General features: G+C 44.7%; 1 pseudogene; it reads right to left on the bottom strand.

Moving 5' to 3' along the window:
- Positions 1-931: 931 nt before the first annotated feature.
- Positions 932-1,049, bottom strand: LOC126191855 (5S ribosomal RNA; annotated as a pseudogene).
- Positions 1,050-6,748: the final 5,699 nt, after the last annotated feature.

Below are 6,748 nucleotides of genomic sequence, written 5' to 3'. Positions count from 1 at the left end.
AACGTCAACTACTTAAAACAGACGCCACGGGCAGACTGAGTGCAGGAGGCAGATGAAACTCGAGCAGTAGGCGGAGCGAGAGTCACGTGACAGGCCACGCGACTTTCAGCCTTATTGATTTCGTTTTATTGTTTCACCAGTACTAGTCCGGTTTTTTTCTAGCCACACCTCGTATCTCCACCCCCTCGTACTCAAACGCATTTATGGACAGCCCTGCATGATTCATGTCAGTTCCCTCCGGCACTGCTTCAGACATTAGTCGAGTCCATGCCATGTCGTGTTGGGGCACTTCCGCGTGCTCGCGGGTGCCCTACACGACTTTAGGCAGGTGTGCCAGTTTCTTTGGCTCTTCAGTGTACATACCGCCACATCATTTTAGAGAGTTCAGTATCTATCACTCTGGGGAGCCTAGTTGCTGCAACGCTTTTTCTCACTTCTATCGAAGGGACTGCAGAATAGTATTGTAACGTGTCGTAGAAGAATAGCATTAAAAACCACACATTTTGTTAATAAGACAGTGTTCCTCGAAACAAAGAACTACGACCGTGATTCATACTTGATCACTCATGAGTTGGGTTTTCGGAAACATCACAGTAATGAAGTGGAACTATCAAGGTACAGTCATGAAACAACATGAAACTGGCTGTAGACGAACAATAGTCTGTTACACTGATCTCTCGATTTCAACAAACTCCTTGATACAATCGATTTTGACATAGAAATAGCAAAAATGATGAACTTAGTCTAAACCGCTTATAGGATGAGACAGCCACGAGTGGCCTACCGGGAGCGTCCGACCGTCGTGTCATCCTCATGGAGGATGCGGATAGGAGGGGAGTGGGGTCAGCACACCGCTCTCCCGGTCGTTATGATGGTATTCTTGACCGAAGCCGCTAGTATTCGGTCGAGTAGCTCCTCAATTGGCTCCTCATGGCAACAGCGCATGGTGGCCTGGATGGTCACCCATCCAAGTGCCGACCACGCCCGACAGCGCTTAAGTTCGGTGATCTCACGGGAACCGGTGTATCCACTGCGGCAAGGCCGTTGCTAAGATAAGACAGAGAATCTCTTTTTCAGTGTCAGTACTAAAGTAAAAGCAGAAATCTAGCATCAGTTGTCTGTCAAGAATCATTTTTAGAAACAATGCATACATGGTCCAGACATGTTAATGTGACCACCGCCTATATTCGATGTGAACGTGCAGTAACCACTCACAAACGGTAGCTGGCAGTGGAGGGTATACACAGTGTATCGGGGAGACCTGGAAAACAGTGCAGTGGTTATAGTAGTGCCGAAACGGAGCGTTTTATCTGACGTCCAAAAAGGTATGATCATTCACTTTTGGGTCAAGGGCGGAAGCGTTTCGGAAAGTGCTGAGTCTGTACATTTTTCGTGTGCCACCGAAGTTAAAGTATACTGCGCATGGCAAAATGTCGCTAAACAAAACCTGCGCCGAGGAACTGTGGTGCACCATGAGCCATAGATGATACAGGTGAACCCCGGTTGCAAGATGTCTGCGGCAGAACAGACGTTCAACTGTCGATCAGCTGCTTGCCCAGATGAACCGAGGGGCTAGCAACAGTATCTCTTCAACGACCGTACAGCGAACGCTGCTGTATACGGACCACCTGAGGAGGCGCCTGATCCGTACACCCACGGTGACTGCTGTTCATCGGCGATGAAGACTGGAATTTGCACGCAACTGGACGACAGCTGGGCGGCGACAGGTGGCGCTTTCAGATGAATCACGTTTTGTGCTTCATCGGACAGATGGCTATTGGCGTGAAGCTTCTGGAAGCAAAGACCCTGCAATCAGGAGGGAGCGATGGTGTCTGGGGAATGTTTTCGTGGCATTCTGTGGGTAATCTCTTCATTCCGGAAGTACGTATGTATACTTGGGGACTAGGTCCATCCCTACATGTTTTTTCTTGGCACGAAGGCATCTACTAGCAGGACTGTGTGTGTGTGTGTGTGTGTGTGTGTGTGTGTGTGTGTGTGTGTGTGTGTGTGTGTGTGTGTGCGCGCGCATGTTTGGAAAAGCTCTGGGTTTACCGTACTATCCTGATCATGAGACTCCCTGGAGTTAAACCCAGTCGAGAATCTTTGGGACCACCTCGATCGAGCTGTCCTTGTCACGGATCCTCAACTGAGGAACCTAGTGCAGTTGACCATCGCACTGGAGTCGTCTTGGCTCCACATCCCTGTTGGTACCTTCCAGAACCTCATAGACTCCCTTCCTGCACGTCTTGTGCTGCAAAAGGTAGTTACTCAGGATTTGGATAGGTGGTCGCATTAATGTGACTGGTGTCGCGTCCCGGCACAGCCTCACTATACCAGAATGAAGGAAGTGCGAACTGTGTAGCGCAATCTGGACGTTAACGACAATGGGTTAGTTATAAATTGCTGTCAATCATTATATTGGAGATGAGAGAGAGAGAAGATCTCCTTGGTTTGAAGCAAATAAGTTTCTTGAAAATAGGTTACAGAAGTGCTATAGGCAGAAAAGATTGGTTAGTTTCTATCAAGTTTAATCTTACATATACTTATGTGATGTGTTGGACCATAAAACCCTTAGTAAGATTCAGTCTATTTATTCGGACTTGCTACTTAAAGGTAATTGCTGGTACATATAAAAAAAAAACAAGTACAAAGCAATCACTTGTTCTTGGTTAGCTCTGAAATCTCTCTAAGTAGTTGAGACAAAGACTGACAGCCTCTGTTCAACACTATTCCAATGAACCTCTAAAAATCCTACTCGATCTGCAGTTCCTGAGTGTCCAACAGAGTCTATCACCCTCTTCTCGCAGTTTCTTTATCAGCTGTATCAGCTGCTATGGACCTACTCGGCCCCGCTGGCGTCTCGCTGCAGCATCTCCAAACTGCCGGCACTGGCTCTGAATCTGCATCTGAATGTCTGCTTCTGGCTATTCCGCTGTCTGGCCTTTTATTTCGTTTCTCATGTACTTGGTTGCACACGAGTTCATTTGTTTCACACGACCCTTTCATTTCTAAGTGACCGGATTGCACAAGAATGCCTACGGTTCCACATGACACTCTCGTTTCTAATTGGTCGGCTTCCGCAAGAATGCCTTCGGTTCCACACGACACTTTCGTTTCTAGCTGCACACAACTTAATTTGGTTCCACACGAGTCTTTTCTGCCCGTGGCTGACACACTCTCTTGCTGTATTATCGCCCTGGTGTTTGCGTCTTCCATTGCTCAAGTTTGATTTATGCTGTTTCCTCTGGCAGGAAGTCAAACACTAAGTTATTTGGTCAACAAGCCATACCTGGCAGCCTCCGCCACTTATCTTGTCCGTACATCTTGGTGGACTATTTCTTAAAGTTGGCTGGCTGTTTGCCTATGGAGCCTGGACTGCTATTGTTGTTGTTGTGGTCTTGAGTCCTGAGACTGGTTTCATGCAGCTCTCCATGCTACTCTATCCTGTGCAAGCTTCTTCATCTCCCAGTACCTACTGCAACCTACATCCTTCTGAATCTGCTTAGTGTATTCATCTCTTGGTCTCCCTCTACGATTTTTACCCTCCACGCTGCCCTCCAATACTAAACTGGTGATCCCTTGATGCCTCAGAACATGTCCTACCAACCGATCCCTTCTTCTAGTCAAGTTGTGCCACAAACTTCTCTTCTCCCCAATCCTATTCAATACTTCCTCATTAGTTATGTGATCTACCCATCTAGTCTTCAGCATTCTTCTGTAGCACCACATTTCGAAAGCTTCTATTCTCTTCTTATCCAAACAATTTATCCTCCATGTTTCACTTCCATACATGGCTACACTCCATACAAATACTTTCAGAAATGACTTCCGGACACTTAAATCTATACTCGATGTTAACAAATTTCTCTTCTTCAGAAACGCTTTCCTTGCCATTACCAGTCTACATTTTATATCCTCTCTACTTCGTCCATCATCAGTTATTTTACTCCCCAAATAGCAAAACTCTTTTACTACTTTAAGTGTCTCATTTCCTAATCTAATCCCCTCAGCATCACCCGATTTAATTTGACTACATTCCATTATCCTCGTTCTGCTTTTGTTGGTGTTTATCTTATATCCTCCTTTCAAGACACGGTCCATTCCATTCAACTGCTCTTCCAGGTCCTTCGCTGTCTCTGACAGAATTACAATGTCATCGGCGAACCTCAAAGTTTTTATTTCTTCTCCATGGATTTTAATACCTACTCCGAATTTTTCTTTTGTTTCCTTTACTGCTTGCTCAATATACAGATTGAATAACATTGGGGAGAGGCTACAACCCTGTCTCACTCCCTTCCCAACCACTGCTTCCCTTTCATGTCCCTCGACTCTTATAACTGCCATCTGGTTTCTGTACAAATTGTAAATAGCCTTTCGCTCCCTGTATTTTACCCGTGCCACCTTCAGAATTTGAAAGAGTATTCCAGTCAACATTGTCAAAAGCTTTCTCTAAGTCTGCTATTATGGTCACAAAAGCAAGACTAAAAACTAAAATGTGCTACGGTCACAACACTGGATTGTGTAGAAAATAAGACAGCAACTCTTTGGTGAAAAACGGATCTAATGACACTTATTGGCAAGTAGCTTCATGTTATCCCCAAATATTGAGGGGAGGAGATTTTGTTATTTACTATGGAACAGCAATTTCAAATTTAGCAGCTCTAATGTGGTTCGAGCATGCTGTACATTACGACCCAACCAGGCTTTTGCCTTACAGTCACGTCAACGGATAATACTAAAAGAAGCAAGAGGGACGAAGGGGACGGAGAGAATCAGCGTCGCTGTTCGGCCTTACAAAGAAAATCTCATTGCAGGTTGCGTCCTTGTGTGAAAGTCAGTCTGAGGAACTCGAAGGTGCGGAGTAGGAACGTTGAGCCAGGCGAACATAACCTCACACGAGTCGGGTTATTGTAGCGTTTAGCGGCCGTTAATCGGGCCGCCTGAAAGCAATTTGGCGTCGCCTCGTGAGCGCCGGGCGCGTTTCTGAGGCTGCGGTAGGTGGGAGGGCGGGAGGGAGGGAGAGGGCCTGCCTTTGTGTGAGCGCTGACGTGAATACTGCTGCCAGCCGCCCGCTCCACTGACGGCCATTGTCAGCGCCGACTCTCTTGACAGCATTCGCAAACTGTCTGTCGTGCGAGGTGACGCAATCGATAGTCGACATCTTGGCGCTCACGTTAACGTAGAAAACACTGCTGTTATTGCTCCGCATACTTCTACACCAGTGACTATAACTGTAATAAGCTACGGGAAAATATAACTATAATTGCCCGCATCTCGTGGTCGTGCGGTAGCGTTCTCGCTTCCCAGCCTGGGTTCCCGGGTTCGATTCCCGGCGGGGTCAGGGATTTTCTCTGCCTCGTGATGGCTGGGGGTCGTGCGGTAGCGTTCTCGCTTCCCAGCCTGGGTTCCCGGGTTCGATTCCCGGCGGGGTCAGGGATTTTCTCTGCCTCGTGATGGCTGGGTGTTGTGTGCTGTCCTTAGGTTAGTTAGGTTTAAGTAGTTCTAAGTTCTAGGGGACTTACGACCACAGAAGTTGAGTCCCATAGTGCTCAGAGCCATTTGAACCGTAACTATAATTATTTTAATTACGTTTTCATGGAGCTCATCGGACAAAACGTAAGTAGCTTGTCAGGCCACACCACACAAATACCCTGTAGAGCCGCCTCTATGCTTGATAATGGCTTCAATACGCCAAGAAAGAGAGTCCACAAGTTTCCTCATCCGTGTCATAACCAACTGAAGCCACTCTCTGATGGTTTGATCCCCTATAGCAGGGATGCCAACCCTATGTAATCCATGTGCCATTTTTAAGAAGGAAAAGCTTAATACAGCCATGGCATGCCATCAAATTAACTGCAGAACTAAATTTTCATACCTCATATTACCCTTTTTTCCCCCTGTTCTTCTGAGCATTTTTAGACATATGATAATGCATGAATGCACACACATTTTCAAATTTGGTAATGCATAAAAATTTGGGCTTTACTGATTACTGAAAAAAACCTAATAGTCTATATTAATATTCTTTATTTGTAACCAGAAATAGACCTTTCATACAGCAATCATAAAATAAACTTTTTTATATTATGTAAAGGTAAGAAAATTTAATGTGAGTGCTACTTTTGCAAATTCGATGTTAAGTAACTTACATTATTGCATACTTTGAAACTTTTAGCAAAATGCAATCTGAACTCCAGTTATCCAACAAACAGTTTCTCAGTGAGTCTTTAATGTCATTCAATTCAGGAAATAATGGTTCACAGGCACACACAGATGAAAATATCGTGAAAATAGCAGACTCCAGGTTCTTTAGACAGCATTGTGTGTCTGGAATTGAATTCCACGTTTTTATAATTTCAATGTCGACCTTTTTCACCCATATTGCCTGATACTCTTTCTAAATCATCTACTTCGAATTCTTGCCTTGGTACGATAAATTTTTCAATTCATATTCAACTAGACTAAAAATAAATCAGCTACATTTCAATTTCGTATTTTCGAATTGCTGACGGATCAAATTTAGGTGAGTTTATCCAGTGAAGTCACATCTGGATGTATAACAAATTTTATTGTTCCTGACAACTCTTCGAACTGAAAAAACCTTGATGAAAATTCTTCAACTGAAGAATGTATGGAAAAACTCCTCGGGGATCTTTTCTTGTCTTGCTTTCCGTAAAAACACATGTCTGGTAATTTTTTTAAAATTTGGGAAATACAGTTTTGGAAGAAATTTTGTTATTAAAAACTT

The sequence above is a fragment of the Schistocerca nitens genome, chromosome 6 (assembly GCF_023898315.1).
Source record: "Schistocerca nitens isolate TAMUIC-IGC-003100 chromosome 6, iqSchNite1.1, whole genome shotgun sequence".
Classification (NCBI taxonomy): domain Eukaryota; kingdom Metazoa; phylum Arthropoda; class Insecta; order Orthoptera; family Acrididae; genus Schistocerca; species Schistocerca nitens.
Note: the sequence above shows the minus strand (reverse complement) of the source record. Positions and strands in the feature narration are given on the sequence as shown.